Raw genomic sequence first — 11,742 nt, 5'->3', positions numbered from 1 at the left:
GGCGACGGCAGGCGGCGGCGGCGGCGTCAGGCGGCGCGGGGCGGCTAGGGTTCGGGGCGCTCGGGGCTGGGCCTCGGCTGGCTCCCCCCGGCTTATAAAGCCTAGCGGGCCGAAGTCCCGGTCGGACACGGCCCGTAGGTCGGTTCGTTTTTTTAAATAATTACGCACAGAAGAAAAATAAAAGGAAATACTAAACGGACTTCGAAAATCCCGAAATAAATTTTCCCGGGCTTCTAAAATCAAGCCGCACAAGGTGAACATTTATTTGGGGCCTAATGCAATTTTGAAAAACACACATTTTCCTAAATTCAAATAAAATACCGAAAAACTCTGAAATAAAATCTTATTTGATTTTATTATTAAATCCTCAATATTTCTTTATTTTCGGAAAGTCATTTTATTCCCTCTCTCATATTTTTGTAACAGAAATAATTGATGATAAAATAATTAAAATCAAATGATCCTATTCTCAAAGTTTGAGAAAACTCAAATATGAAAATAACGAAATCCCCAACTCTCTCCGTGGGTCCTTGAGTTGCGTAGAATTTCTAGGATCAAAACCAAAAGCAAATAAAATATGATATGCAATGATGATCTAATGTATAACATTCCAAATTGAAAACTTGGGGTGTTACAAACCTACCCCCCTTAAGATGAATCTTGCCCTTGAGATTCGGGTTGGCTAGAAAATAGGTGAGGGTGGTCATTGAGCCAATCTTCCTCTCGCTCCCAGGTGGCTTCATCCTCTGTGTGGTGGCTCTACTGAACCTTGCAAAACTTGATAACCTTGCTGCGAGTGACTCGGTTGGCAAACTCGAGAATCTTAACTGGTTTCTCCTCATAGGTCAAATCGTTATCCAACTGAATTGTTTCCAATGGCACTGTGTCTCTCAAGGGTATGTCAGCCATCTCTGCGTGGCACTTCTTCAACTGAGAAACGTGGAACACATTATGAACTCCTGACAATCCTTCGGGCAATTCCAACTTGTAGGCCACTTCTCCCATACGCTCCAACACTCGATATGGTCCTACAAATCATGGCGCTAACTTTCCTTTAACTCCAAAACGCTTAGTTCCCCGAAGTGGTGATACTCGAAGATAAGCTCTATCTCCAACTTCGTAAACTGTCTCTTTTGGTTTAGAATCTGCATAACTCTTCTGTCTGGATTGGGCTATCTTGAGCCTATCACGAATTAATTTCACCTTCTGTTCAGACTCCTTAATCAAATCAGGTCCAAACAACTGGTGGTCTCCAACTTCATCCCACGTCAACGGTGTCCTGCACCTTCTTCTGTACAAGGCTTCAAAAGGGGCCATCTTTAAACTGGATTGATAGCTGTTGTTGTAAGAGAATTCGGCATACGGCAAATTCTCGTCCCAACTAGATCCGTAATCTAGCGCACAAGCTCTCAGCATATCCTCCAAAATCTGATTGACTCTCTCGGTTTGTCCATCTGTCTGTGGATGAAAAGCTGTACTGAATTCTATCCTAGTTCCCAAAGTTTCGTGAAACTGCTTCCAGAACTTTGAGGTAAACTGGGTTCCTCTATCTGATACGATACTCCTCGGAACTCCATGCAAGCATACGATCCTGGTCATGTATATCTTTGCCAACTTGGCACTGGTGTAAGTGGTCTTTACCGGGATGAAATGAGCTACCTTCGTCAATCGATCGACTACAACCCAAATCGAGTCATAGCCTGAACGAGTCCTAGGTAATCCCGTGATAAAATACATGCCTAACTTATCCCACTTCCATTCGGGTATCGGCAATGGTTGTAACAATCCTGCTGGCTTCTGATGCTCTGCCTTTACTCTCTGACACACATCACAAACTGCTACATACTCCGCAATATCCTTCTTCATTCCGGTCCACCAGAAAATATCCTTCAAATCCAAATACATCTTGGTATTTCCTGGGTGAATCGAGTACGGTGAATCATGTGCCTCTTGCAGAATCAACTTCCTGATCTCCGGGTCATTGGGCACATAAACACGGTCTTCAAACCATAGGGTGTCGTGCTCATCCTCACGAAATCCTTTAGCCTTTCCTTCGCTTATTTTCTCCTTTATAGAGGCAATCTCTTTGTTGGTCTTCTGAGCTTCTTTGATTCTATCCATCAAAGTTGACTGAATCTCCAATGCTGCTACATAGCCTCTCAGAACTATTTCCAAACATAACTCTCGAAGATTTTCGGCTAACTCCCTTGGTATTTCTCCCATCATTAATGTATTGACATGGCTCTTACGGCTTAATGCGTCAGCTACTACATTAGCCTTTCCAGGATGGTAATGCAATCTCATATCATAATCCTTGATGAGCTCCAACCATCTCCTTTGACTGAGATTCAACTCCTTCTGTGTGAAAATATACTTCAAACTCTTATGATCCGTATACACCTCGCAATGGTTTCCAATCAAAAAATGTCTCAATGTTTTCAATGCATGCACTACGGCTGCTAATTCCAAATCATGCGTATCATAATTCAAGTCATGAGGCTTAAGCTGTCTTGAGGCATATGAAACAACTCTCCCTTCCTGCATAAGCACTGCTCCAAGTCCTCGACGTGAAGCGTCGCAATACACCTCATAATCCTTGGTTTGGTCTGGCAAAATCAACACTGGTGAAGTAACCAAACGTTTCTTCAACTCCTGGAAACTAGCCTCACATTCTTCCGTCCATATGAACTTGGTATCTTTCTTCAACAACTCCGTCATAGGCTTCGCAATCTTTGAGAAATTCTTAATAAATCTCCGGTAGTATCCTACGAGTCCAAGAAAACTCCGGATCTCTCCAACTGTTGTTGGTGCTTCCCAATTTGTCACAGTGTCAACTTTAGTGGGATCAACTGCTATTCCTTCTCCGGATATAACGTGTCCGAGGAATCCAACTTCCTTCAACAGAAACTCACATTTGCTGAACTTGGCATATAATTGATGTTCTCTGAGCTTCTCAAGTACCAATCGCAAATGTTCCTTATGCCCCTCTTCACTTTTCGAGTAAACCAGAATACCATGAATGAACACCACGACAAACTTATCCAAGAACTCCATAAACACTTTGTTCATCATGTTCATAAAATATGTAGGTGCGTTAGTCAGACCAAATGACATAACGGTATACTCGTACAGCCCATACCTGGTGGTAAAAGCTGTCTTAGGTATATCCTGTTCTCGAATTTTCAACTGGTGGTATCCTGATCGCAGATCGATCTTGGAAAATACCTTAGCTCCTTGCAATCGATCAAACAGATCATTGATCATTGGTAGTGGGAACTTGTTCTTGATGGTTACTTCATTCAATCCTCGATAATCGACAACCATTCTTAACGATCCATCCTTATTCTCCACTAGAAGTACTGGCGATCCCCAAGGCGAAGAACTTGGGCGAATATATCCCTTATCCAGTAACTCCTTGATCTGCTTCTTAATTTCCACCAAATCCTTTGCAGGCATCCTGTATGGTCTCTTCGATATTGGCCCTGTGCCTGGCAATAGCTCAATCAAAAACTCAATATCTCTATCCGGTGGCATGCCTGGCAACTCTTCTGGAAATACATCAGGGAAATCCTTCACTACTGGTACTTCCTCCTGCACAACTCATGTTAAGAAATTTACTTGAGTCCTCTTTGGCACATGTCGGGATACATACTTGATCCTTCTCCCTTCTGGGGTGGTAAGAAAAATTGACTTACTAGCACATTCAATATTCCCTTCATACTTTGATAACCAATCCATGCCTAATATCACATCTAATCCTTGGGATTCCAATACTATTAGGTCTGAGGGAAAAACATAGTTACCAATCCTTAATGGTAACCGATCACACCATCTGCTAGCCATATATTCTGCTCCAGGCGAGGTTACTAACATGGGTGACCTAAGGGCTTGGGTTGACAGGTTATACTTATCCACAAATCCCCTTGATATGTATGAATGCGATGCACCAGTATCGAAAAGAATGAGTGCAGTAAATGACTTAACCAAAAACTTACCGATTACTGCATCCGGCTGCTCTACAACCTCCTCCACGCTAACGTGGTTCACCTATCCCCTGTTGAAAGGGTTCGGCTTCTTCCCAGAGCTTCCATTGCCGTTTCCATTCTGGGATTCAGGACATTCATTGGCATAATGTCCGGTCTTCTGGCACTTAAAGCAAGTGACTTGGCTCAGGTCTTTCTTGGCTGGGGTTGATGGGTTGGTGCGGTTCTGGCCATTGCTTCCTCCATTCCCATTACCATTCCTGGTGCCGTTGTGATTGTGCGAGCTACCTCCTCCATGGGTATGCTGAAAATGTCCTCCTGGTCTAGGGCTAAAACGTGGCTTCAGCTGAGCTCCGGAATTGTACTTCCCTTGTCCATACTTCCTCTTGCGGTTCTCAATCTGCTGCTGCTTCCCTTCAATCATAAGAGCACGGTCTACCAACTCCTGGTAGTTGTTGAAGGTTGCTACCATCAACTGCATGCTCAACTCATCATTCAGTCCTTCCAGAAACTTCTCCTGCTTAGCTGCATCCGTAGCTACGTCATTTGGGGCATAACGTGCTAATTAACTAAAGTCCTCCACATATTGGCCAACTGTCCGTCCTCCTTGGCGCAAGTTGCGAAACTCACGCTTCTTCATGGCCATAGCTCCTGCTGAAACATGGGCAGTACGAAAGGCCTGCTGAAACTGGTCCCATGTGATAGTGTCGACTGGGAAAGTGGCTGTGAAATTCTCCCACCATGTTGCTGTGGGTCCTTCAAGCTGATGTGCGGCAAACTTCACCTTCTCCGCATATGTACATCCTGCTGTGGTAAACTCTCTAGCTGTCTTGTGGAGCCAATCATCTGCTACTATCGGCTCGGTGCTACTGGAAAACACCGGCGGATTCAGCCTAAGAAAACGGGCTAAGTGATCAACTCGTGGTGGTGGTGGGTTGTTGTTGTTGTTGTTCCCCTGATTCTGATTCTAGACTAGCAACTGCATCAATGTGTTCTGCTGTCGGATCAACTAGGTGAGCTCCGGTGGAAAGGTAAATCCGGGGTCACGTCTCGGAGGCATCTGAGGGTTTAGAAAAGATGAGATGTAAGAATAGGGGGGGTCTAAAGAGAAAACACTACCCATATGCACATGAGGCAAAAGCAAACAATTCACTTCATTTAATCAAACAAGGGCATACAATCGATCTAACTATCGCAAAAGTGCTCGGACTACTATATTTACAAGGTGGACTACTACTACTGATGAGGTGGTCTACTAGAAATATTCTTCGGTTGCAGACTCCATGATATCTGCTCATGCTTCATCAACATAGTCATCATTGCTATCATCTAGATCCGAATCGGTGTTGTCGATGATGATGTAGTCTTCCGGGCGTATCTCCTAGGGTTCTTCGTCTTCATCTACTGGTGTAGGGCCTCCCATAAATATCCCAATCTTCTTGATCGGATCGTCATTCTTCTCCACCAATGCTTCAATTTCTTCTTCATAATCTTCACGTGTAGCCTTGAGTTCTTCCTCTAGTTCTTTGATTCTTGCCCTTGCCTTCTTTAGGTCTATCATGTCGGCACACATCTAGTTCTCCGGTCGTCGAATGTGATGGTTTAACTCCTGGATAAAGGCTGCAATTGATCTATCCTTTTTGGTGCTGATCATCTCCCAGTGTTCATCTCGGCGCCCACAAATCTGGTAGATAGTATCCTTGAGATCATTGCAGTAGACTTCTCCAATGCATCCCATGGCGATGTGAGCTGCCATGCTCTTTCCTAGACTCCAAGTTGGTGCATCAAAAGAAAACTCTATGGGCTCAGTGACTGGCATGAACGTCCTTCCTAGAACTTGAACTTGAATCATCCAGCGCTCTTCTTCAGGTAAGGTGGCGTTGTAGGTTCCGGTGAAGCTGGGTACTCCTATGTTCAGGTATCTAGTGACTTCCTTCAAGTGACGTCCGAAGGGTGTATCTTCATCCGGTTGCGTGAACTTGTTCCTTGCATCCGCCATCCTAAAAGAGTAGAAAAGATGAGGAGTCAGAAGAGAAGAGAGTAGATAGTGATCTAGGTCTTTAGCTTAGTGGTCGTGTCCTACAGTCAGCGTGTGCTCTGATACCATCTCTGTAGCGACCAGACCTCAACCAGTCTGATCTCCGTGCTCCGATGTCATCCCTGGATCAGTAATGCTGACACCACATAGTACTCGGAGGATTTATAACAGAGTAGCAATCACACACTTATTACATCGAGTGTCTCAAAAGAGAACTTATTACAATAATATGGTTTAAGGCCATCTAATAACGATAACAACGGAAGGCTTGGAAGATAAGTGAGTCCATCAACTCCAACGGCATCACTGAGTATAGAACCACGACCTAAAACTCCTTAATCGTCATCTGAAAAGTCTGCAACATTAACGTTGCAGCCCAGAACGGGTCAGCACATGGAATATGCTGGCAAGGTAACACATAGAGAGTAATGGAATGAAATAGCTATACTATATGCATATTTGCCTGGTGGAAAGCTCTATGGTTACAGTTTTGCGTAAAGCCAATTTTTCCCTACTGCAAAGGAATAAATTTTATTTAACTATCATGGTAGTTGTTAAACATTAAGAATGGTTGACAGCATCCTCAATCCCAATTAAGTTAATCATCATTAAACAAAAACCCAACAAACTTAATTTAGAGTAACATGTTGAGATTCACATGATAATCCAGGTACTAGATACTCAAGATGTCCATAACCGGGGACACGACTAACCACGATTAATTTAATACACTCTGCAGAGGTTTACGCACTTTTCCCCACAAGACTCGATCTCCTCCGTTGGATTTCTCGCACTACATGGTGTTTGAGAAGACGGATGACCGAGACATAGTCTTTCAGAAGCTCTAGCACCTTACGATCGGGTAGACCGTACCACCTACATCCCCTACATCTGCTAGTCTACCACTGTAAGAGTTCGCACGACTTAGTCAACTATGCTAGAGCCCATAATAGCTTGTGGCTGCACACGGAAGTTTCCAGTATGAATAGTCTCATGATCCCTTTGAGCCTGGGTGGCGGTCCATAAAGAAAAACAGGCAATCCTGGAATACCCAGGTACCTCAATCCACCCAGATGTGTGTTTAAGTTGCCACCTTAGATAAACCATTAATTAACAATACTCACATCTGTCATGGATATCACTCACCCAATCCACGTCTACTAGCATAGCATGGCACAATAAGCAAACGTAGAAGTAACTCCCAAAGGTTTGATAATAAATAGGTAATAGGTACTACCTCATCTACTTCCCATCCCACAATTTAATTAGATCCTAATCATGCAATGTTTGAGGATTGGTCTAATGCAATAAAACTGGGTAGTAGAAAAGGTATGATCAAAGTGTTACTTGCCTTGCTGATGATCCGCGAAACCTAGTGATTCGAAGTAAAAAAGCGGCGCACTCCGGGTATTCTATCACAGACAAACAAACAAGCATACAATAAGTACTCATCTAATGCACAGGTAAAAGTCAAATAAGAGATCTAACCAGAAAGTTCAACTTAAGAACTCCGGTTGGCAAAAAGAATCAAATCAAACGAAGCAACGAAAGTCAAACGGCGAAAGAAATCAACTTCGTTGTACTAATCTGGATCTAGGGCAATTTTTACAGTAGCGAAAACTGGTTTAAGTTGGTTAAACGGATAGAGGGTTTCGAGACGAAACTCCAGGCGCTTGAATCGCCTCATTCCGATAAACGAGCGCAAAGTTATACTAAAACGAAAATTGGATCTAAGATCGCGATCAGAAAAATCGTGGATTTAATCCGAGAAAAAGAAAAACGACGAACGTTCGCTAGAACGAACGAACGGACGAACGAACGGATCGGTTTTTCTGGTTTATTTAAATAGAGAGCGTTCGTCCGTTCGTTCATTCTAACGAACGTTCGTCGTTTTTCTTTTTCTCGGATTAAATCCGCGATTTTTCTGATCGTGATTCCTGATCCGATTTTCTTTTTAGTATAACTTTTCGCTCGTTTATCGGAATCAGGCGATTCAAGCGCCTAGAGTTTCGTCTCAAAACCCTCTATACGTTTAACCAACTTAAACAAGATTTTGCTACTGTAAAATTTGCCCTAGATCCAGATTAGTAGAACGAAGTTGTTTTCTTTCGCGGTTTGACTTTCGTTGCTTCGTTCGATTTGATTCTTTTGCCAACCGGAGTTCTTGAGTTGAACCTTCTGGTTAGATCTCTTATTTGAGTTTTACCTATGCATTAGTTGAGTACTTATTGTATGCTTGTTTGTTTGTCTGCGATAGAATACCCGGAGTGCGCCACTTGTTACTTCGAATCGCTAGGTTTCCCGGATCATCAGCAAGGCAAGTAACACTTTGATCATACCTTTTCTACTACCCAGTTTTATTGCATTAGATCAACCCTCACACATTGCATGGTTAGGATCTAATTAAATTGTGGGATGGGAAGTAGATGAGGTAGTACCTATTACCTGTTTATTATCAAACCTTTGGGAGTTACTTCTACGTTTGCTTGTTATGCCATGCTATGCTAGTAGACGTGGATTGGGTGAGTGATATCCATGACAGATGTGAGTTTTGTTAATTAATGGTTATCTAAGGTGGCAACTTAAACACACATCTGGGTGGATTGAGGCACCTGGGTATTCCAGGACTTGCCTGTTTTCTTTTGGACCGCCACCCAGGCTCAAAGGGATCATGAGACTATTCATACTAGAAACTTCCGTGTGCAGCCACAAGCTATTATGGGCTCTAGCATAGTTGACTAAGTCGTGCGAACTCTTACAGTGGTAGACTAGCAGATGTAGGGGATGTAGGTGGTACGGTCTACCCGATCGTAAGGTGCTAGCGCTTCTGAAAGACTATGTCTTGGTCATCCGTCTTCTCAAACACCATGTAGTGCGAGAAACCCAACGGAGGCGATCAAGTCTTGTGGGGAAAAGTGCGCAAACCTCTGTAGAGTGTAATAAACTAATCATGGTTAGCCGTGTCCCCGGTTATGGACATCTTGAGTATCTAGTACCTGGATTATCGTGTGAATCTCAACATGTTACTCTAAATTAATTTTGTTGGGTTTTGTTTAATGATGATGCTTAATTGGGATTGAGAGTGCTGTCAACCATTCTCAATGTTTAACAACCACCATGATAGTAATTAAATTTATTCCTTTGAAATAGGGAAAAATTGGCTTTACGCAAAACTGTAACCATAGAGCTTTCCACCAGCCAAATATGCATATAGTATAGCTGTTTCATTCCATTATTCTCTATGTGTTACATTGCCAGCATATTCCATGTGCTGACCCGTTTCGGGCTGCAACGTTAATGTTGCAGACTTTTTGGACGACGATTAAGGAGTTTTAGGTCATGGTTCTATACTCAGTGATGCTATTGGAGTTGATGGACTCACTTATCTTCCAAGCCTTCTGTTGTTATCGTTATTAGATGGCCTTAAGCCATATTTGTTGTAATAAGTTCTCTTTTGAGACACTCGATGTAATAAGTGTGTGATTGCTACTCTGCTATAAATCCTCCGAGTATTGTGTGGTGTCAGCATTACTGATCCAGGGATGACACCGGAGCACAGAGATCAGACTGTTTGAGGTCTGGTCGCTACAGAGATGGTATCAGAGCACACACTGACTGTAGGACACGACTACTAAGCTAAGAGACCTAGATCACTATTCACTCTCTTCTCTTCTGACCTCTCATCTTTTCTACTCTTTAGGATGGCGGATGCAAGGAACAAGTTCACGCAACCAGATGAAGATACACCCTTTGGACGTCACTTGAAGGAAGTCACTAGATACCTGAACATAGGAGTACCAAGCTTCACCGGAACCTATAACGCCACTTTACCTGAAGAACAGCGCTGGATGATTCAAGTTCAAGTTCCAGGAAGGACGTTCATGCCAGTCACTGAGCTCATAGAGTTTTCTTTTGATGCACCAACTTGGAGTCTAGGAAAGAGCATGGCAGCTCACATCGCCATGGGACGCATTGGAGAAGTCTACCGCAATGATCTCAAGGATACTATCTACCAGATTTGTGGGCGCCGAGATGAGCACTGGGAGATGATCAACACCAGGAAGGATAGATCAATCGCAGCTTTTATCCAGGAGTTAAACCAGCACATTCGACGACAGGAGAACCAGATGTGCGCTGACATGATAGATCTGAAGAAGGCTAAGACTAGAATCAAGGGTCTGGAAGGAGAACTCAAGGCTACATATGAAGATTATGAAGAGGAAATTGAAGTATTGGTGGAGAAGAATGATGACCTGATCAAGAAGATTGGAATATTTATGGGAGGCCCTACGCCAGTAGATGAAGACGAAGAACCCAAGGAGATTAGCCCGGAAGACTACATCATCATCGACGACACCGACTCAGATCTAGATAGTAGCGATGATGACTATGTTGATGAAGCTGGAGCAGATATCATGGAGTCTGCAACCAAAGAATATTTCTAGTAGACCACCTCATCAGTAGTAGCAGTCCACCATGTAAATATAGTAGTCCGAGCACTTTCGTGATAGTTAGATCGATTGTATGCCCTTGTTTGATTGAATGAAGTGAATTGTTTGCTTTTGCCTCATGTGCATATGGGTAGTGTTTTCTCTTTAGACCCCCTCTATTTTTACATCTCATCTTTTCTAAACCCTCAGATGCCTCCGAGACGTGACCCCGGATTTGCCTTTCCACCGGAGCTCACCCAGTTGATCCAGCAGCAGAACACATTGATGCAGTTGCTAGTCCAGAATCAGAATCAAGGGAACAACAATAGCAACCCACCACCACGACCACCACCTGTTGATCACTTAGCCCGTTTTCTTAGGCTGAATCTGCCGGTGTTTTCCAGTAGCACCGAGCCAATAGTAGCAGATGATTGGCTCTGCAAGACGGCTAGGGAGTTGACCACAGCAGGATACACAGATGCGGAGAAGGTAAAGTTTGCCGCACATCAGTTAGAAGGACCCGCGCATCATGGTGGGAGAATTTCACAGCCACTTTCCCAGTCGACACTGTCACATGGGACCAGTTTCAGCAGGCTTTTTGTACTGCACATGTTTCATCAGGAGCTATGGCCATGAAGAAGCGTGCGTTTCGCAACTTACGCCAAGGAGGACGAACAGTTGGCCAGTATGTGGAGGACTTTAGTAAGTTAGCACGTTATGCCCCAGATGACGTTGCTACGGATGCAGCTAAGCAGGAGAAGTTTCTGGAAGGACTGAATGATGAGTTGAGCATGCAGTTGATGGTAGCAACCTTCAACAACTACCAGGAGTTGGTAGATCGTGCTCTTATGATTGAAGGGAAGCAACAACAAATTGAGAATCGCAAGAGGAAGTATGGACAAGGGAAGTACAATTCAGGAGCTCAGCAGAAACCACGTTTTACCCCTAGATCGGGAGGACATTTTCAGCACACCCATGGAGGAGGTAGCTCGCATAATCACAATGGCACCAAGAATGGTAATGGCAATGGAGGAAGCAACGGCCAGAACCGCACCAACCCATCAACCCCAGCCAAGAAGGACCTAAGCCAAGTCACTTGCTTTAAGTGTCAGAAGACCGGACATTATGCCAATGAATGTCTTGAAGGCCAAAATGGCAATGGAAGTTCTGGGAAGAAGCCGAACCCTTTCAACAGGGGACAGGTGAACCACATTAGCGTGGAGGAGGTTGAAGCTCAGCTCGGTGCAGTAATAGGTAAGTTTTTGGTTAAGTCATTTACTGCACTCGTTCT

Source organism: Triticum aestivum, chromosome 2A (genome assembly GCF_018294505.1).
Source record: "Triticum aestivum cultivar Chinese Spring chromosome 2A, IWGSC CS RefSeq v2.1, whole genome shotgun sequence".
NCBI lineage: Eukaryota > Viridiplantae > Streptophyta > Magnoliopsida > Poales > Poaceae > Triticum > Triticum aestivum.
Note: the sequence above shows the minus strand (reverse complement) of the source record.